This window comes from Lissotriton vulgaris, unplaced genomic scaffold (assembly GCF_964263255.1).
Source record: "Lissotriton vulgaris unplaced genomic scaffold, aLisVul1.2 SCAFFOLD_1032, whole genome shotgun sequence".
Classification (NCBI taxonomy): domain Eukaryota; kingdom Metazoa; phylum Chordata; class Amphibia; order Caudata; family Salamandridae; genus Lissotriton; species Lissotriton vulgaris.
The window spans coordinates 404,054-426,603 of NW_028250077.1; positions in this window are offsets into that span (position 1 = coordinate 404,054).

Here is a 22,550-nt window from a genome sequence, read left to right on the forward strand (position 1 = left end):
GCGAAGAACAGGAGCGACCAAGCTCCTGAAAGTTAAAAAAAACTGTAGAGACAGAAAAAAAGAACAGGAGGAATGCTGGGACATGTACGCTTATGTACTCCCAGAGGGAGGGGGAAGGGTATGTCCAGCATTCCTTCGTTTTTTTTTCTTCTGTACTCGAGATAGTTAATCTCATTAGTTATGAAGGGGACGAGGACTAGGGGGACCTGGGGGTAATGCATATTTGCAGAATAAGTCATGGGTCGAGTAAGAGGCTCTATCGTCTCCCAAACAGGCCTGTCGTGGAGGTTGCTTGTCCTTATCTCTGCGCGTGACCTGCGCACGCTCCATAACCAGAAAGTAAGCTTTTGTCAGTCACTGCTTTGGAGAAGAATTAATAATTGCCCGAGCATAAGGGCATGTGGGGGTGACGCCGGTACAGGGCGAGCTCAGAGCCTCGACAGTAAAGGCCAATATCACAGAAAATTTAAAAAGCAGAGAATTTAGATTTTTCACAGCCTGGTGGGCAGAAAATCTGGATTTTTTAAGGACACGGAGGCTAAGATTATGCAAATCTCCTTTATTGTCACAGCTCAGCAGTAACAATGAAGAGAATATGGAATGTTAAACAACATTCCAATACAGTATATAGAGCATGAGCACACATCCATCTTCCTTGTCTTAGTCTGGTGCTGCGAACAAGAAACATAACTTCGAAATGACATGAAGAAGTCTCTTTAAATAATAGTAATCCATAGGTGACCTATTCTGAAAGAAAAGGAGACACAATAGGTCAAAAGGAATAAACCCAGGGATGGTTAATAAGAGGTGGGATAATAAATTCCAGATTTTCTGCCCACCAGGCTATGAAAAATCTAAATTTTATAGCATGACATGGAGGCCAACATTATGCAAGTTTAAAGTCAATTAAGCACATTATCAATCAATATCTTGGAGCCCTCCACCTAACATAAAGGCTTTAGAAGCCAAAGCACCTCTGAGGGAGTGTGCACCGAAATAGACTCATCCACACCACTGTCAGTCATCACTTCTTTCACCCATCCTGCAAGCGTGGCAGATGAGACAGCTTTATGAGGAGATCTGTGAGAGATCAGAAGTTGAGTTTCAATACCTCTCAACGGGGCAGTCCTTTTCTCATACTCTTTTATTACCCTGGGCGTAGTTTGCGTAGTAGCACTACGCGTAGCTACGCGAAGTGCACTTCGCACTACTCAAGCTACGCATAGTGCTACGCAACCTGCGTAATGTGCTATTCCCGATGATTGAACAGTGCCTGATGCTTGTCCATGTTTGTCAGCACTGTGCAATCATTGAAAACGGCATCTCGCACAGTGCAAGCTGTCGTTTTCTGCCGCTCGAGTACATTTTTACTGGAGCGGCAGCTTTCACAATGCGGACTGGTAGTTTCTCATTGCTAGCAGTCGCGAGCATACGCGACCTCTAACAGTGAGAAACCTGACCTCCCGGCATTGAGAATCTCGCCGGGAGGTTTATTTCCCTCGTTCGTGATCGCCAACTTGATGTCGCGAATGAGGAAAAAGTCTCGCCGGGATGGTATTTTGCTTGCTTGCGGTCACCAACTTGACATTGAGGACCATGAGGGAGCAAAAAATGCCAACTGCGCTACGCTACGAGATTTTGCACTGTTGTATGTGCAATTTGCATAGCGCGAAGTTGCACAAATGACGCAAACTTCACAGGCGTAGCGTAGTTGGCCGCCCAGGATTACTCTTTTAGGCACTTGACAACACATAGACTTTCATTCAAAGAAACTGAAGGGTAGAAGATTGAAGATTACATAGTTTTTGTCCTTTTTTAAGATAAAAACAAACTACTTCAGGTTGAAAAGCTCTGCTAGTAACGTCTAAAGCCTTAACATCAGAGGTTTGTCTAAAAGAAATGAAACAAAGTAAGACGGTAAGCTTATATGAGATACATTTAAGAGAAAGGATAACATTGACACCCCAAGAAGATAAAAGTTGTAAAACATTTCTTACGTCCCATAAGGCTGTATATTTAGGAGCTGGAGGATTAAGAACCCTCATACTTCTCATAATTTTCTTTTTCAGAAGATTTTGTCCCACCAAGACACCATCAACTAAGGATCTATAGACATTAACTGTTCTGTAAGATAGCCCAGAAGTGAAGAGCTCTGATAGAAAATTAACTACGTAAACTAAATCAGTTGATCGTAGTGTTGTTGAATACACCAGCGAACCCATTTATTCATTTCCACTCGATATGACTTTCTTGTTCTAGATGCCCAAGACTCAGGTATGAGCTGGAAAGCATCTTGCGAAAGTCCTGGGATTTTCCATTGTCACCTGAAATCTTCCATGCCATCAAAACCAATAAGCTTTGGTCGATGAGCGGATGAGATTCACCCTCTGGACCCAGAAGTATTTCCCTGAAAGGCGGTATGAGAATTGGGAAGTCTACAGACATCTCTAGAATGACTGGGAACCATGCCTGAGACTTCCAAAGAGGGGTTATCACTACCATGTTCTGCATGTAACGATGGGCAAGCAAGAGAAGGCAAGGAAGCATGAAAAACGGCGGGAAGGCTTTAAGCCCCGCCAGACCTGGAGGAAGGCATCCACCACGATGCTTGAGGATCTGGCTGCCAGCTGAAGGAGCTTTTCAACTGACTGTTGAACCTGTCCGCGAAAATATCTGTCCGGAATGGACCCCATCTGTCTTGAATTAGTAAAAATATTCTTCTCTCTAGTTTCCAATTGCTGGGATCCTTGAAATTCCTTGAGAACCAATCCGCTACGCCATGTGCTCTGCTGTAACAGAGAGTTCCTTGTTCAAACAATAGCTCCAGAACTCTTTGGCTATTTCTGTAAGACCCTTGGAGTGTGGTCCCCCCATCTTGTTGACGTATTTCATTGCAGAAACCTTGTCCATGTGCAGCATAATGCAGCATTTGACGGATTTCTGAGTGAAGCTTCGAACCGCAAAAGAATCCGCCAGGAGTTCCAAGCAGTTGATATGAAGATCCTTCTCGAGTTGTGTCCAATGACCCCGTATTGATGTCTCACCACATGTGGCAATCCATCCTTCTAGGCTCGCATCTGATTCTAATATTAACTCTGGGGCGTCCCCAAAGATGGCCCTGTCATTCCAGGCTTCCGCGATCTTGAGCCACCAAATCAGTTCCTTTTAGGAGTTCTAGTCCAGGCAAACCAATTGTGAGTAGGAGCGATTGGTCTTTCGCTTTCAGTCCCTGAAGGGCCCTGTAATATAAAGGTCCAGGAAAAATTGCTTGTATGGTTGAAGAAAGAAGACCCAGGATTCTTGCCAAACATTTCAAGGGAAAAAATTCAATTGATAGCATCTTTTTGAGCTCTCTCACAAGTTTCTTTATCTTTTCCCTTGGTAATTTCAATTCCACATTCAGAGTGTTGACCATGAAACCCAGAAATTGTGTTTCTTGGCTTGGTATTTTACTAGATTTCTTTGTGTTTATTATACGAAGCCTAAATGTTGAAGTAGGTGGATAGTAAGATCCGTGTGATGAGCTACCGTTGATATGGATGACCCATGATAAGGATATCGTCCAGATAAATAATTAACTTTACGCCCCTTTCCCTTAGCCATGCTACTACTGGATGAAGTACCTTGGTGAAACACCAAGGGGCTGAAGAAAGGCCGAAGGGGAGGGTGAAAAATTCCCAAAGTTTTCCTTCCCATGTGAATTGAAGTAATTTCCTGTGTGGCTGCCAAATCGGGATGGTCAGATAGGCAACCTTTAAATCTAGACGAGTTAACCCGTCTCCCTTTCTCAAAACATCCCTTAGGAGGTGTATTCCCTTCATTTTTAAGGGGTGGTATGATACCCATTTGTTTAAGTTTTTCAGATTTATGACAGGTGTCTGTCCATTGTCTTTCTTTTCTACTAGGAATATGTTGCTTACAAAGCTTCTTTGGGTGCTCTCTTTTATTGCCCCTTTGGCTAACAGTTCTTTCACTTCCTGGGAGTCTAATTTCCTCTGTTCCTGAGAAAAGTTATTTCTCAAGGTTTTTTGGTTTGGATGGGGGAATCTACAAACTCTATTCTGTAACCCTTGACTGTATCTAGAACCCATGGGTCTTGAGTTATCATAGTCCAATTCTAAGAGAAAAGGGCTAATCTCACTCCCACCTTTATAGGGGTATCTAAAGGGTCTTTCAATATTCTTACCTGTGGAAAAATCTCTGTTTATTCTCTCTCCCCGGAATGGTCTTGTACGGTTTCTCGGTCTATGTGGAAAGAAAGATTGGCCTCCATAAAAGGATGACTGCTGGAATTTAGCTTGTCCCAGAAAGGGGCTTGAGGATGATTGCCGCGGCCGGGGAACCCACCCCGCATTTGCCAGGTGTGAGAAGTTAGCCTGGCATATGATGTCCACTATTCTAGTGGGCACCTTGCAGCAGTATAAATGACCCTTATTGATGGTGGTTGTAAAGTCAACCTTATAGACAAGCTATCCTAGTGGTAGCATGGACCAGCAGTCTTAGACTAAATCTTCAGAGATCATGTGAAGCCAGCTGTTTTACCATATATAATCCATTGAATACCAAATGAAAGGACACCACACAAGGTATACATCAAATATAGATGTATTTATTACTAACACAACCCCTCTGCACTCTTTATGAGGTCAGAGTGAAGATACATTACAAGTTACTCATTAAGCATACTATAAGTTGCACAAATACAATTCTTATTTAGTATAAGGACCACTTCAGGAGTAGTGAATAGGCCTAGGGCCTAGGGAAACACTGGGGCTACACTACAGAACCCAAGGTTAGGAAGTAGGAGATCCACGGGAAACGCGTGCAGTGTGGGAACACAGTCGCGAGTTACCATAGAGTTCTAATGGGAACGTAAAAGTTACAAAGTAGTTGATTAAGGACACTTCCGGATGGACTACGGTAAAACCCTTTAAAACTAGGACACTTCGAGAGTTAACACCCACGGGAGCACCGGAGTACTCGAGTTACCTCACCCAGGGAAGCCGGGAGCATAGGTTTTTTTTTCGTGTCGGGTTTTGTCGCTGTTTCCTATGGAGAGCTGCAAAGAAGTGCTGCAGGCGACCATGAGAAAAGTGTCCGGGTGGAGCCAAGGGTGGCTCGAGATGAGAAGAACCTGATAGCAGATGGGACACAGTCTCGGTCACCAGCCAGTGTCCAGGAAGGAACGAGGCGATGTCGAATGTTTCAGGTGAAAAAGGTGAAGCTTGTCTCTACAGCCACGAGCACCAGGAGACGTTGACGACAACCAGGAGCTGGATTTGAGCTGTGCCACAAAGGATCTAGTTGACTGCGGTGTCGGTATCCGGATTGGACCCAACAAGCCTTGGCAAACATAATCCACGCAGGAAGGGAAGATGGGCTTCAGTTCAGGCCAGCAAGGTCTGGGGAGCTTCTCCTTCGCAGGGAAGCTGGAGCAAGCTTGGAGCAACCAGGTGAGCAGTGTAGTTTCAAAATGAAGTCTTTGGAGGGCTAACTAGCCAACGGTCTAGCAACCGGGAAGACGCGTCGAGCTGAAATGCAAGAGTAGGCCCCATGTGGCACTCGTGGAGTGTGGAAGGCTGAGCTTCGGTGCAAATGACGCTCTGGTCTGGGGCTTCTCAAACGCAATGCACAACTGTGAGGGTGCCTCTGTAGTTGCACTGTTAGCAAAGTACAGGTAGTCCAGGGTGTCCGGTCCCACGTCTCTCGTGTGCACCACAGGTCTCAGCTTTGCTGTCAATCAATCAATCAGCAAAATCTGTAAAGCGCGCTACTCACCCGTAAGGGTCTCAAGGCGCTGAGGGGGGGGGGGGGTCGCTACTGCTTGAACAGCCCAGTCTTGAGTTGTTTCCTGAAGGAGAGATGGTCCAGGGTCAGCCGTAGGTGAGTGGGGAGGGAGTTCCATGTCTTGGCTGCCAGGTAGGAGAAGGATCTTCCTCCGACGGTGGATTTGCGGATTTGTGGAATGGAGGTGAGGGCGAGGCTGGCGGATCGGAGCTGGCGGGTGGTGTGTAGAATGTGAGGCGGCTGTTGAGGTACTTCGGGCCCGTGTCTTGCAGAGCCTTGTGTGCGTGGGTGAGGAGTCTGAACGTGATCCTCTTGTTGACGGGGAGCCAGTGCAGGTCTTTCAGGTGAGCAGAGATGTGGCTGTGGCGAGGGATGTCCAGGATGAGTCGTGCTGAGGCGTTCTGAATGAGCTGGAGTCTTTTCTGGAGTTTGGCTGTGGTTCCAGCGTAGAGGGTGTTCCCGTAGTCCAGACCACTGGTGACAAGGGCCTGGGTGGCCTGGGTGACCATCTTCCTGGTTTCGGTGGGGATCCATCGGAAGATCTTTCGGAGCATGCGCAGGGTGTTGAAGCAGGATGACGAGACGGCGTTGACTTGCTTGGTCATCGTGAGGAAGGAGTCCAGGATGAAGCCCAGGTTGCGTGAGTGGTCCTTGGGTGCGGTGCCCAGGGCAGGATGCCATCAGGAGTCGTCCCAGGCAGAGGGAGATGGTCCGAGGATGAGGACTTCCGTCTTGTCTGAGTTCAGTTTCAGACAGCTGATCTTCATCCATTCTGCGATGTCTTTCATTCCTTCCTGTAGGTTGGCTTTGGCGGTGGCGGGGTCGGGGTCGTTGGTGAGGGAGAGGATCAGCTGGGTGCGTCGGCGTAGGAGATGATGTTGAGGTTGTGTTGCCATGCGATGGCTGCGAGAGGGCTCATGTAGACGTTGAAGAGGGTGGGGCTGAGGGAGGATCCTTGTGGAACGCTGCAGATGACTTCGGTGGCCACGGATCGGAACGGGGGAGGCAGACTCTCTGGGTTCTTCCGTCGAGGAACGAGATGATCCACCCCAGGGCCGCTCCTTGGATTCCGGTGTTACTGAGGCGCTGTATCAGGGTGCTGTGGCATACGGTGTCGAAGGCTGCTGAGGTGTGATGATGAAGTCGGCTTTGTTGAAGATGTGGTGTGGGCAGGGGTTGGTAGGGGAGCCAGAGTGGATGGTGTTCATCAGGCGGGTGGTGTCTTTGGTGCTGACAGAGGTCCAGGTGCAAAGGGTGGTGGTGGGGGGAACTGTGGACAGAGCGGGTGTTGAGCTGGATGTATTTGAGGTGGTTGTTGCTGGTGCTCGGCTTGGCGGGTGCGGTGCAGGTTCGGAGGCAGGTGAATTTGCAGGCTTGGCAGGTGAAAGGTCCGTGGGTGCGTTTCGGGGTGGCTCGGTAGCAGGCGGGGTACCGGCCGGCGTTGAGTGCGTGGAGGGTGGCGGCGTTGTAAGTTTGTCGGGTGCGTTGGCATCGTCGAGGGCCAGGGGTCCTGGTGCTGGGCGCGGTCCAGGCACGGACGGGCGTAGACAGGCTTGCCTTTGGCGCACAATCGGCACGCCCGCTGTGCACGTCCACTGCGCTTCCATGCGGCGACCTCCATAAATTGCGAAGTGGGAGGGAGGAGCAGCTGGGAGGTGGGAGCGGGGTGGCCAATGGGCCAATGGGCAGGATACAGAAGAAACAAGCATTTACAATGCAATGGTCTCGCCATTCTTAAAGTTAGAGCTATTGGCATTGCTCATGACATTATTTTTATTTATGCTTTTTCTTTTTAAAACATAAATAAATGGCATTGTAATTTACAATGCCAATAGCTTAATCGCTCGCAAATGCAAGACCTGTTGCATTTGCACCCACACAGAGCCACACACAAAGCCACCCACACACACATACAGAGTCATTCACATAGAGCCACCCACATAGAGCCACCCACACAGAGTCATTCACATAGAGCCACCCACACAGAGCCACCCACCCACACACAGAGCCACCCACCCACACACAGAGCCACCCACCCACACACAGAGCCACCCACACACACACAGATCCACCCACCCACAGAGCCACCCACCCACACACACACACAGAGCCACCCACACACACACAGAGCCACCCACCCACACAACCACCCACCCACACACAGAGCCACCCACCCAAACACAGAGCCACCCACCCACACACACACAGAGCCACACACACACAGAGCCACCCACACACACACAGAGCCACCCACCCACACACAGAGCCACCCACCCACACACAGAGCTCCACACACACACAGAGCCCCACACACAGAGCCACACACACAGAGCCCCACACACACAGAGCCCCACACACACAGAGCCCCACACACACAGAGCCCCACACACAGGGAACAGAGGCGTGAAAACACGCTCACAACGAGGGAACAGGGGGCAGAAAAGCAAACACAACCAGGGGGCAGGAGAGCAAGCACAAACAGGGGGCAGGAGAGCAAGCACAACGAACGAGGGGGTAGGAGAGCAAGCACAACGAACAAGGGAGCAGGAGAGCAAGCACAAGAAACAAGGGGGCAGGAGAGCAAGCACAACCAACGAGGGGGCAGGAGAGCAAGCACAACCAACGAGGGGGCAGGAGAGCAAGCACAAAGAGTGAGGGGGCAGGAGAGCAAGCACAAAGAATGAGGGGGCAGGAGAGCAAGCACAAAGAACGAGGGGGCAGGAAAGCAAGCACAAAGAACGAGGGGGCAGGAGAGCAAGCACAAAGAATGAGGGGGCAGGAAAGCAAGAACAACGAGGGGGCAGACGCCAGAAAACGGACACAATCAGGGAACAGAGGCAATAAAAGCGAGCACTCACCAGAGGACTCGGCAGCTTCTCTACTTTTTCCGGCGGCGGTTCAGCAGAAATGGCTCCTGAAAAAGCCCCGACATTTTAGGACTAGGGGGCGTGTTTTTCATTCTCTCCTCTTCCCGTTGGCTGGAATGTAAAATTCCAGCCAATTGGAAGAGGAGAGAAAGAAAATAGAAAGAACGTAAACCCCCCCACCCCAAATCCGGGCTTGAACGGAGTGACGCCCCTCTCCTCCAATGGCTGGCCTCCGTTTAGGAAGCCAGCCAATGGAAAAGAGGGGCGGGTTCAAGCCCCCATACTGTAAAACAAAATGTCTCACCAGCGAGACTGCGCAAGCGCAGCCTACGCAGGCCGAGACCTAAAACGGTCAGTCCATGATCTAGTGCACTCACATCAGAAAAGTGTTACTCTAAATGGCTGATTTAATCCTGCCTGCAAAGTGAACATGGCTCCCATCAATCGTTATTAACTCGCCTTATTGAAAACGTACTTATCCTGCTCCCTTCATAGACCTTAACAGATATCTGGCCCTCTTAGGACTAGACTACAGCAATATTACTGAGCATACAACAGTTTCAGAGATACAGACTCAAGTGGTCAGCATATACATTAGCTGAATTAACATATACACTCAACCACTACCTTGATGTTGAACGATTGTACAACCTGCACAAGACCTTCTAGGGCAATTATCTTCAAAACCTTAATACATTAGCACCAACAATTTGAAATCAAGTACAATTTCTCAGATCAACTACAATGAACTCTGATAAAAAAAAATATATATATGAACGAGGCCAGCCACTAGTCATTCACTTCATGACATGCTTAATCAAGCATTGAGAACACAACGAATTTACCAAATGTTCAAGAATTACCTGAAATGGAATGAGCCCTATTTAGACAGGTTCTGCTGACTACACTGTCACAGAGGTATTACCCACCCCTCCTTCATACCCCTCCAATGGCAGGACTGATTATCCTTCTTGCATCTGGTTTATCAAGCTAAACTTATGCCACCAAGCACATAACCCACCCAAGAGAAGTTCAAGTCATCCACTAGACACTAATTCAGCGATCCTATGGGTCTTACAGTGCTCCAATTATTGTGAATGTTAACTGGCAGTTGTTTACCACACAATCTGCTGCTATAGTGGCATCTCTGTGCCCTTTGCTAGGCTAAAGAGAGACTTTGAAAATATTTCGACTGTAGACAAGCAACTACTCTGGTTTTGTAGACACTGTCAATCTCAAAAATCACAAATGCTCATTAGAGCAAAGGAAGGAAATGTACATCTCTCTCCTATTTTTCAAAATAAATACTTACATAACTTAGAGAAAGGCACTCACTGTATTCCATAGAATTTCCTTACAAAAGTGTCTAAATATTGATACTGTAATCACAGATGGGAAAGCCTCAGGAACCTGAGCTCTAATTTTGCACAAACTAAGTTGTCAAAATCTGGCTGCATGGTAAAGTTCCAGATTAACATGAATATGAAAATGTCTTTCCAAATACAGAAGGCAACAATGACCCAGGAACTGATCCAGAGGTCAGAGATATGACAACCATTAAGGAGTGACTAGGAAATCAACAACAATCTCTAAATGTTGGACTAAAAACAAAATGGCTGTATTAATTCATACTTAAAATTATACCATTTAGACAAGGCTACAAAACACCAGCTAGTTGTATTTGGTAAAAAAATACTGTTTCACATTGACAAACGTTTAAAAAAGGCACCATAGTGTGTTTTGGACCATACATGGGTGAAAAACAGCAGATTGTAAACATACATCTGGATCCTCCACAACAGAGTGAAAATGTATCACATAAGCATACTCTATTTCTCCCATTAACAATGACCGACAAAAAACCTGCTCATTTCATTGCTGCTCATGTCCCTGAGTTGAGAGGATGATGGGAACGAGGTTTAGGCGAAACCCCAATTTAGCTAAATAATAAGGGCTGCATGTCACGAAGGGGTTGACTATAACAGCTGATTTAAAAATGATTCGAAGTCACAGCAATATAAATTTGACTTGATATGACAAGAACCTTCTTAATATTCTCCAATACGAATTGTGCAACTGCCCTCAAGTACAGAAAAGAAATATGCATTTTAGGAAGTGATGCAATTGCTACTCCTGCAGCACAAAATATAAAAATATAACTTCCATAAATTGTGTTTTATTATCATTTTATCCTACATTACAATTGAGGTACCTGCTCAAACAAGACACCTCAGCAGTATTTTGAAGCAGAAACCCGTCTAGTCAATTTCTGTATATTCTGTAGTTTTTCTAATCCGCTCTCCCTGTGGTTGAGCAAAATCGAATTGCCTCTCACAGTTTCAGACAGCTCTGTGAAGGTGATAATAGAGCTGCTCCCTGCTGTCATGAGGCAGAAAATGACATATGGGGATAGAAAGAAATAATACAAGCATTTGCAATGCAATAGGTGGCGCTTTTACCCTACTTTGAGCTATTGGTATTGTAAATGACAATGCCCTTTATTTATGTTTTTAAAACCAAAACATAAATAAAAGGCATTGTCATTTAAAATGCCAATAGCTCAAACTTGCGTAAATGCGAAACCAATTGCCTTGCAGATGCTTGTGATCTGGTGGTTTCCAGACAGACTATCGGTGCCTGCCACGAAATGGCTCTGTGAACTGGCACTGCTAAGGGATATATTGTTCCCTCAAATGACGTGCTCTTGCTAACCTTTAGGGAGAGGGGTGAGGATCAGAATCAGAAGCACACACCCAGGAGCAGTCAAAAGAACAAGGGCCCTGGTACTTACTGTTTTAAAAAAGTAAGTTGAATGTGCTTTTCTAGGGGATGAAGGGTGTAGCGGGCAGCGGTGTAAGGAATGGGACAGTCATACTTGGACCTCGAGGGTGAAAGGCCACGCATGGACGGGTCCGATGGGAGAGCTGTAGCAAATGTTGGCTATTAGCCCAAACCTGCCTAGCTAGAATGTAAGGGTGGCAGCCACCAATTGTGTGTTAACGGGGAAGGGTGTGTCATAATTTACACTGTCACACTAAAAAGTACATAACAAGAGGTACACATCTGTAGGAGCATGTGCTGTGTCCAAGTCATGCAGGAGGCTGTAGCAGATGCATCCTTCATCCTAACTATCTGTAGAGCACCAGACAATGTACTATGGTCCTTATAGAACGTATCATAAAAATACAGTGTTCTAAGAAAAAAATCAATGGGAGTTCAGGTAGGTGGTGATGCATTGGGTGCACGTATCAGGATGATGAATAATATTATCTTGTAACACCTCTACTTCAATAATAGACACCAATGTGCTATTAAACCACTTCTGTATGGCTGCACATTTTAGGATCATGGAGGTGATGCATCTTGTGTACAGACAGTAAAAGGTTTGAGAATAAATAAAAACAAATCTAAAATAAAACCATAAATGAAAACGAGTAGGTATGCACTAAAATATTTTAACTGTGCTGCCGGTACCTGGGCTTTGTACCCAAATAATACGATCAACACATATCTGCAAGCCTTGAACCTCTCCACTTCCTCCTAATGCCCCCCCTCCCTCAAAACACCAAAAAAAAACAGGGTAAACGTCTGTAGGAGCTACATTGGATGTATCGAAAGAAAATAACACACGAAAATAATAAATAGCGCCCAGCAGTTCATGGATGCATATACTGTCCCGGCCTCTTTGAGAAACAACCCAAGTCAACATTTCGATTCTACCCGCAGCCAGACCCACGCTACGAAAAGGAATCGATCGCAGGCTTCTGAAGATGTCCTTAAAATGCTGTTTAAAATGTTTGAGACCTGAGAAGAAGTCACCAAGAGAAAAGGCGCGCACAGTTTATTGTAACCTTTTGCACAAGTCTATTGAAAACTCAGTCGTAGTGAACAGACACCAGAAGCACACACATATTACAGGAACCACGTATATCTTATTCGTTTCTGCTCTATTTTAGTAGCAGTGCAGCCGGCTTACAGGGCCGGACTGGGAACCAAAAGCAGCCCTGGCAAATTTTGTCAGACCAGCCCCCATATGGTGCATAGCGATCGAGCGCAGCACGCCAGCCTAACCACTACAAAGGTTTTGTGGGAAGGGGGTGGGGGTAGTGCAACTTTTGGGGGAGGTGTATACAACTTTGATTGTAAAAGACTGGGTCCCTGCTGTCCAGGTATCCAGTACCAGTGATCTTTCCCTAAAAACATTTCCACAATGAGTACTTCTGTCCCCCTGTAAGTCCCTAGTAAGTGGTACCTTGGGTACCTTGGGCCTAGAGGCTGATGAATGACCCCCTCACTAGGACCATGCCACTGTCCCGCAGCTTGTATTCCCCTGTGAGGTAAAAAAACAACCAAGTCGACATGGCACACTGCCTGTGTGCCATGCCAACTAGCACTACTCAAGATATAGGTAAGTCACCCCTCTAGCAGACCTTACCAGCCCTAAGGCAGTGTGCCCTATATCACAGGTGTGGGCATATCTGCCTGAGCAGATATGCCCCTAAAGTATTTGGGTCTATTCTTTATTATTGTAAGTGCCAGGGAAGCCATAGAGAGTACATGGGCTGGGAACTTGACAAATCGAGTTCCACAGGACCATCATGGCTTTGCTGAACCCAGGAGTGTTTGGTACCAAACTACTCCTTTCAATAAACCCACACTGATGCCAGCATGGGATTTATTGAACCATGCACCTAGTGGGTACCTCAGAGGTACCCTCTGAAAACCTGGTGAGGGCACTGACTGGCTTTAGGCAGTCTGCCGCACACAGAGATGTTTCTGGACCTCTGGAGAGCCTCTACTCTCCGGGACCAGAAACAATGCACATCCTGGGCAGAGGTGTCCCACCTCATCCCCCAGGATGGGCCCAGTGCTTGAAGGGGAAGCTTGAAAGGCCTCCTGCCTTTGTAATGCGACCCCCAGCCTCTGCTGCTAGCAGCAGATGACAATCCTCGGTTTACACCTCCTCTTTGTGGGAAAACAGCAGGAAAAGTCAGAAAGATAAGGAGTTGTGCCCACTTCTGCCAACGACATCCCTCCGGTGGAGGAGGCAAAGTTAAGTGCACTTTACAGTCCCCTCCATCTTGAAGATGGGGGGACTCCCCCAACCCTGATTTTGCACTCTAGGGATTGATTGTGTGTAGGATGGTGTCCCTATATTTTTTGCTAAGTATACATTAATTTGTATGCAGGAGCTCATTCTAACTAACATAGGCTGTGGTTCTTTTGATCATTCATAAAGGTATCGTGCTTAGAAGAGGAAGGAGTGACTGCCAATCACTCCTTAGTAGGAAAAATCTTCCAAGAAATTCAAAATTGGTCCCCTGAGCACTCTTGTTATCCAGTTGACCAAAATGAATCACGATACTGGAAGAATTCTGGAATCTTCTTCTATTGTTCTATCCTCGCCAACACGTGTTTCATCATTAGCTGACTTCATCAGGGCCAGGGAATCATATATCATAAAATACTAAATGTTCAAATGTGTATATATATTTAACGGTTTTTTTAGATTCAAAACAAAGCAAAAAAAACGCAGACCCTTCCAATCCAATACCTAATCAGTAACACCTTAACCAAAAATAGAAAACTTTAAAAGAACATAAGGTGGAACTAATTAAAATTATAATAAATGTGAGTGAAGTAACAGCATAACCTCATGTGTCACAATAGCCAGGTTCAACTCCATATAGTGGGAACAAAATATACCCATCATGCATGTGATTAGAAAGTTATGCTACTCCAAGTTAAATACTCAACACTATGCACTATTCCTTATTACATACTCAAATTCAAATAACCACCTATGTGTGTGACAAATACAAGACTAAACATCTTTAATCAATAATTTTCGCTTATGGAAACGAATTGTGCATCCGAAAGAAGGTGAGACAGAGTTTGTTGGTAAGAACTCTGTTCAATTGCATGAACATTTTGTCTGATATTCAACACGATCACTTGTACACTTGTACTGTGGCCTACATTTGGCAAACAAATAGCTGTACCATATCTGAATAGCTGTACGATATCTGTGAAATTAAATAGACCATGTGGCAAACACATGAAACAGCAACCTCCTTCTGAGGGAGGTTGCAGAGCATTCGAAAAAACTGAAAAAAACAATATTCGTACCTTCAATATTACGCCCCACGATGCTGTGGATACCACAATATTTTTTTAAAGAAATTATGGCCTAACTATATTTTTATTTTCATGTATAGGTGGAACATCACACATTGACTACGAGTCACATCCACTGCCCATCTTTTTTAAATAAGGTCAGCTGATGGGATAAGGAACTCTGAGCAGGTTGTGCATGACAATTAATACTTGTGCACAAGTTTAGGGTGAGTGAGGAATGCTGTTGCCAGACTCAGTCTGCCATCTGAACAAAGCTAAAACGGTGGCAGATAGGACCCAGACTCTATTGTGTATGGCCTGATACCCTTTTGGGTAGTGACAGTGAATGTGCTTTTCCTTTTGGGGGTAAGTGTAAGACCTGTGGTGTTTTTAGTACACTTTTGGGTTCAGTGTAAGACCTGTGGTGTTTCTACTACATTTTATGTTTGAGCTGGTTTGAATTATAACTTTTGATTAATACATGTTACACTGACTATCGATGCAGCCTTGGGTACATTTTCCTAGTTCCAGATCTAGAGCAAGTGTTTTTTTAATGTACTTGTCTAAAAAGCATATTTATCTTTGCCATCCAGTAATAAAGTTGCCACTTTGAGCTGATTTGCCCAGTGGCATTAACTGATGTGCTTATCAGCTGTGGGGGTGAAAGGCCTCCTTGAGCAATAAGCTAATTCCGTGGAGAGTAAGATCCTGACACCGGAGGAAGGGAGTGGGGTTATGAGTTTCAAGAGTGATTATGGCCAACTCCATGTTAACTATGGAAGGTGAAGCCCTCAGTGAGTTTGTCTCGTTAGTGTTAGCTTTAGTGTCACCAGTCATCTCCTCTCACCGTTGTCACTAAGTGAGAATATTTCCGAATCCCAGCAGTTGTCTGCAGCCAAGCAGAAAGACTTGGTAAGTATAAACAATTAACGCTGCAGTTCCTGCTAAGGTCGGAGTTAAAGTTTTAATATAATTGTTAGATATTTATTCAACAGGTCAATTAGGTTACAGCAGTCTAGATTTTAGAGTTGCTCTTGCACGAGTGTAATTTCCGAGTGTGAGATATTATGTTTCCCTCGTCTTAATTGCTGATTTCACTCGCAAGAAAGTATCACTCATAGTCGCCCAAATGTCCCTCATAAATACACGAAAATTATGAAAATGTCCCACATTACAATCTGAAGCACTTTTGTCGAAAGTTTCGCCATTCTTTAGGTTGCTGGTCCGTCTCCTGAAGCGGCCATCACGGAGGCAGAGAGATTTCGGGAGGGTGGGGGCGGAAGCGGGCGATTACCAGTGATCTGACGACCCATATAACACCGTCCGGCACCGGGCATCCAAACAGAGCAGTGGGACACAGTGCGTGCGGTAAACTCCCTCTGCATTGGCTCTCCCAGCATCACGTTCCAGCTCGGACACAGAGAGCCAGTTGGAAAGCCCTGGAACTCACCTGCTGCGGGCGGCAGTCGGCAGACAGGGGTGCTAATTAAATGATGGCCCTGGCAGCGGTCACCGTGCCTCTCTAGGATCATGGTAGTTATGCGCACTTTAAATTGTGAAAGCCCAGTGCGCATGCGGCATGAGTGACCCACCAGCCCCACCCCATCCTAAACTGAATTAAGGTGCGCAGACACGGGGGCGGAGGAGACACCTACGTGAACACGCTGCGCTAATGCACACCGGCAGTCCCAGTCCGGCCCTGATAATTAAATTTAATTAAGGCTTACAATGGAGAAACAAAGAAAGTCATTATGACAGCATGCCGACAGGCACCCCTCATAGAGCTGAAATAATGTAATACCAGCACTGTTCCACGGGTCATCTGCATCGGTGGCTGAGCACGTTCCACACGTCAATGGTTGTGCTTTTTGGTCAGGTTGGTGCAACTGCGGAAATGGCGCAAAACAGCACAGTGGGAGCGCACGTCGCCGTGAGCGTGCACATCGATCGCCGGAGAAGACACGCCGACCTCCGAGGCTGCCTGCTGCCTACACTGACCCGCTGCAGAGGGAGAGGGACACGCGGAAAGAGCCAGGTGAGTGGGTGAGTAAGTGGGTGAGTGAGTGAGTGGGTGGGGGGAGAGAGAGATTGTGTGTGCGCGCTTCTGTGAGTGTGGCTGTGTGCATGCGTGATTGTGAGAGGCTGCTGCTGTGAATGTGGAGCAAATATGTGCACGGCTGGGGGGGGGGGGGGACTGGGCATGCGCGTCCACGATATGCAATCGGCACTCGTGCACCAGTCTAGCTCCCTTGAGGAGCAACTCGATGACAATAGGTCGAGAGAGCTCGACCTAAAAATGACATGTAGGACTGTGGGGAATGGAAGGGCACGAAAGTCTTCCCATGGGAAGCATACAGGGGGGTCGCCAGCTTCGGCACGGGGGAGCGGGGTGATTCTTCACAAGTGCTCGCAGCGCTCTTTATTAGGTTTCGCCTAAGTGAAAGCATGCGCACTGCGCAGGCTTTTCACGCAGGTGAAAACCTAATGAGCATAATATGTGGCTTTGGAATACGCCCTCTGTTCCATTGGCTAGCTCCATAAATGGAGGCTAGCCATTGGAACAGAGATCTGTCTGTCATGGCCGGACCAGATTCGTGGGCATTCCCGCGATTTCTTCCCTCTCCAATCGTCATCGTGGCCGTGGGCGGGGTTTATTTTTTTTGTCGTCCGTTTGTTTTATTCCCATTTCGCGGCCGACCGCCGCCGGAAGAAGTCCAGGTGAGTGCCCGTTTCCGCCCCCCACCCCCTCCCGCTGACCGTGTGCCGTTCCCGCCCCCCCTCCCGCTGTCCGTTCCTTTCCAGCCCCCCCTCCCGCTGTCCGTGTGCTTGTAGGTGCTTGTCTTAGAGGCTGTCACAAGGCTTTTGTACTTAACGATGGCGTGGAAGTCACTTTTACATAGCATTGTTGTATTTTAGAGCAGTTGTTGCATTTTTTGAAGCCGCTTATGTTGTAAGACACATATAAGTAGGAGTAGGGGTGAGATGTAAGGCCAACTTTATGTTAAGGTGCTTAAAGATGTTAAGGTAAGCACAGCGCCTGGATACCCTTCTGGGTGAATAGCCGCGCTTGATTGATGGTGTGCGTAACGCATTTATGCCAGCATATGCTTCAGAGCGTGGCACTATCATACGATAGAAATGTAACAGCTACAGAATTTGGTAAATTAATACAGTTGTTTTTTGCTGCACCATAACTATTACATGTTATGCACATCTTAATCTCCACACTCCAGCCCACATTCAAAAATACAATACTCGGGAAACAAGAAGGTAGACCCCCCTCTTTCATGTTTTCGCATATCACCCCAATAAGTCTATGTATGCCGACATTTCAGAGCGAGAAATTCGGGGATTTTGAAAAAATAATTAGAGGAATGCATTTTTCCCCGGGGCTTCCACTGAAGCTGAGACAATTTCAGGCAGGAGATGTCTAAAATCAAAAAATTTTTAGCTTTAAAAAATTTGGAGTCTCTCGCCAGAATTAATGCTCTGATTCTTTGTTGAAAATGAATTTTGGAGCTATCGTCAGACGTCTTGTAAAAAGCAGTGGATGGCCATACAAACATGTTAACCGGATTTCACTATACTTTCTTAATGTTATGTTTATTGCCCAATAGTTAGGCGCTTTGGTGCAGTTGCATCAGTAGTGACTAGAGGTCACAGACCAGCACAAGAGAAGTGTGCGAGGCAGCAGTACAACGCTCTGCGAATATATGTCCCGATCGCAGCAGTAACACCGGACACTACTCCTAGAGGTCCCTTTTACCCAACGTTGGCTTTGAATGTACAAGTCTGCTATACAACAAGCTGCTCCTGGAGGTCCCGTCACCAGCGCTATGCACAGGACTGCAACACCACACGCTTCTCCTAGAGATCCCCTCACCGGCTCCAGCGCTGTCTATTATTTATTTATCCAATTTTATATAGCGCAGACTTTACCCATGTCAGAGCGCTTTACAATATAGCCAAGTATGTTACTAGAGGAGATTTACAAAGTTACAGGATACAAACAGAATAGTTGAAGAAATGACATAAAATAAGAGGTGGCACTCACAACTGAAACACCTCACACTGCTCATAGAGGCCCCCTTCAGGGGCTCCAGCGCTGTGTACAAGAATTAAACTCCACACGCTGCTCCTAGAGGCCTCCTTCACAGGCTCCAGCGCTATGTACAAGACTGCAACACTGCACGCTGCTCCTGGAGGTCCCCATAACTGGCTCCGGCGCTGTGCACAAGACTGCAACACTGCACGCTGCTCCTGGAGGTCCCCATAACTGGCTTCGGCGCTGTGCACAAGAATGAAACACCACACGCTGCTCCTAGAGGTCCCCATAACTGGCTTCAGCGCTATGTACAGGACGTCAATACCACACGCTGCTACTAAAGTTCCCCATAACTGGCTTCAGTGCTATGTACAAGTGTTAGACGGGGACCCGGAGGGTCGGCCGAGTACAGGGGGAGAGGCCTCCGGTGAGGACCGTCTCCAGCGATCGTACAGACAAGTAACTCCCCCCCCCCACAAATGGACACCACACACGGATGCGATCTGCACACTTTATATAGGATTCTTGAGGCAAGGTTATCAACGATACAGTGGGGGCAGGACACGAGGATCCTCCCAATTCTAGTCTCTGTAGGGTAAGGGGTAGCGGGACAGTCTTGGTACCGGTCCGGTCCAAGGGCGGCCAGAAGGAGCTCACAATCCTCGAGCTCGGAGGTCTGAAAGGTCGGGCCGCGGCAACGCCAGCAGGCTAGGATGAAAAGTCTCGGCAAGGATGGCCGCGGCAGCGCCAGCAGGCTAGGATGATGGTTCTCGGTACGGAGGGCCGGTTCACAAGGATGGGCCGCGGCAGCGCCAGCAGGTCCAGACAAAGATGCACGTTGCAGAGGGCCGCGGCAGCGCCAGCAGGCTTCGGAGGTGGTTCACAAGGCAAGGCTGCGGCAGCGCCAGCAGTCCGTCAGGGAAGAGTTCTTCAAGGTGTCTCTCGACTCCAGGATACAACTGCCTTCCTGCTCTGGAGCTGCCCCAATTATAGGTCTGGCCTCCTTTGATGTCCGGACCCTCGCGCTTGGAGGTCGGGAGGTCCGGGATGAGGGAGTCCAGACACCCAGCAGGGGGGTGGAGCCAGCGCCCGGGGAGACCGGGGGCGATCGGCACCTGGCGGGGGAGAGCCATCGACACTCTTTTCTCCCATTGACCTGCCAAGTGGTCTCTTCACCTCCTGGGTGGATGGTGGTGCCTCGATGCCGGGGCCTGGCCAGGCCCAGGGTTAGGGTCAAGCTGAGGCCACGCGGCCTCGTGGTGCAGTGTCCAAGATGGCGGCCGGGCCGGGCAATGGAGCTGACAGTGGCCCGGGCCGGTGATTCAGAGATGTCCGGGAGCAGGAGTCCCGTAGGGGACGGTTTGCGGGTTGCTTCTGTGGGTAGCACCTGGAGAGCCGGTGTCCGGGCCCTGTCATGCGGGGGGGAGCGAGCCCTTCATGTGGCCTGTCCAACATGCGTCCCCTCCAGCTGAAGGCGGGGAGAGTCACCCATCCTCTTGGGGACTTTCCTCGTCGAGGTGGAAAAAGCGTGACAGGCCATCCGCGTTGGCGTGATCCTGGCCAGGTCGGTGCTCCACAGTGAAGTCCATCCCCTGCAGGGAGATGGACCATCGCAATAGTTTGGGATTTTCCCCCCGCATCTGCATTAGCCATTGCAGGGGGCGGTGATCTGTTTGCACCCGAAAGTGGGTACCGAAGAGGTAGGGCCGGAGCTTCTTGAGGGCCCACACTACTGCGAAGGCCTCCCTCTCGATGGTGCTCCAGCGCTGTTCTCGGGCCAGTAGGCGTCTGCTGATGAAGGCCACTGGTTGGTCAAGTCCATCGGGGTTCAGCTGGGAGAGGACGGCCCCAATGCCATGGTCGGAGGCATCAGTCTGGACGATGAACTCCCGGCTGTAGTCGGGAGCCTGGAGCACAGGGGCGGTGCACATGGCGGCCTTCAGCTTCTCGAAGGCCGCTTGACAGTCTGGAGTCCAGTTGACCATTTTAGGGTGTTTCTTTGATGTGAGCTCTGTGAGGGGCCCCACAATGCTGCCATAGTCCTTCACAAACCGCCGGTAGTATCCGGTGAGCCCCAAGAAGGCTCGGACCTCGGTTTGCGTTACGGGGGGCTGCCAGGACTGGATGGCAGCGATCTTGAGCTGAAGGGGGGCCACCAGACCGCTTCCCACTTGGTGTCCGAGGTAGGTCACGGACCCCTGGCCAATTTGGCACTTGCTGGCCTTGATTGTGAGGCCAGCCTGTTGGAGGGCCTGCAGGACCTCTCAGAGGTGGCGGAGGTGGTCTGACCAGTGGCGGCTGTACACAGCAATATCGTCCAGGTAGGCGGCGCTGAACTCTTCGAGGCCCGCCAATACCTGGTTCACAAGTCGTTGAAAAGTGGCTGGAGCATTTTTCATGCCGAATGGCATCACTTTGAAATGGTAGTGGCCATCCGGGGTGGAGAAAGCGGATCGTTCTTGGGCCCTGGGGGTGAGGCCGATCTGCCAGTAGCCCGCTGTCAGGTCGAAGATGCTGAGGTAGCGGGCCGCCCCCATGCGGTCGATCAGTTCATCTGCTCGGGGAATGGGGTGAGCGTCGGTTCGGGTGACAGCGTTCAGACCCCGAAAGTCGACGCAGAATCGGAGCTCAGGGGTGGTGCCTGGGGCAGCAGCTTTGGGGACCATCACGACTGGGCTGGCCCAGGGGCTGTCCGAGGGCTCGATGACTCCGAGCGTGAGCATTTTTGACACTTCTTCTTGGATGCAGGCCCGTACCCGATCTGGTACGCGGTACGCCCGATGTCTGATAGGGGGACTGTCCCCAGTGTCCACGTCGTGCAAGCACCAGGGGGTGACCCCTGGGGTGAGGGAAAATAGGGTCGCAAATTGCAGCAGGAGGGCCCGACAGTCTTGGCGCTGCTCCGGGGTTAGGGCATCTGAGAGTCGGACCCCGTCTACTGAACCATCTTTCTCCCGGGTCCTCAGTAGGTCAGGGAGGGGCTCAGAGTCTTCTTCCGCTCCACTGTCTGTAGCCATCAGTAGGCTGAGCTCTGAGCGCACAAAGTGGGGTTTGAGTCTGTTGGCGTGGAGGACCCGGAGAGGGTTCCGGGGAGATTCCACGTCGATGAGATAGGTGACGGGGCTCTTGCCTCGACCACCTTGAAGGGCCCTGTCCACTTGTCCTGCAAGGCACAAGGTTCGGTGGGGGACATCACCCATACTTGCTGGCCAGGTTCGAACTCTATGGAGGAGGCATTTTGATCGTACCATTTCTTCATGTCCTCCTGACTGGCCTCAAGATTGGCTTTGGCGATCTCTCTGAATCGTCTGGTCTGATTGCGTAGGGTCAGGAGGTACTTGTAGACGTCTGGAGGGGTTTTCAGGGGGGCCATCTCCCAACCTTCTTTGACTAGGCTGAGGGGCCCTCGAACAGGGTGTCCATACAAGAGTTCGAAGGGGCTGAAGCCGAGGGACTTCTGAGGGACTTCGCGGTAGGCGAAGAGGAGGCACGGGAGTAGCACATCCCACTGTTGGCGGAGGGGCTCATCCAACCCCATAATCATTCCCTTGAGTGTGCGGTTGAACCGCTCAACCAGTCCGTTTCCTTGAGGGTGATAGGGGGTTGTGAATCGGTAGGTGACCCCGCACTGCTGCCAGAGGGATTTCATATATTTTGAAATAAAGTTTGTGCCCCTGTCGCTGACGACTTCCCGGGTGAAGCCCACCCGGGAGAAGATCCCCATTAAGGCTCGG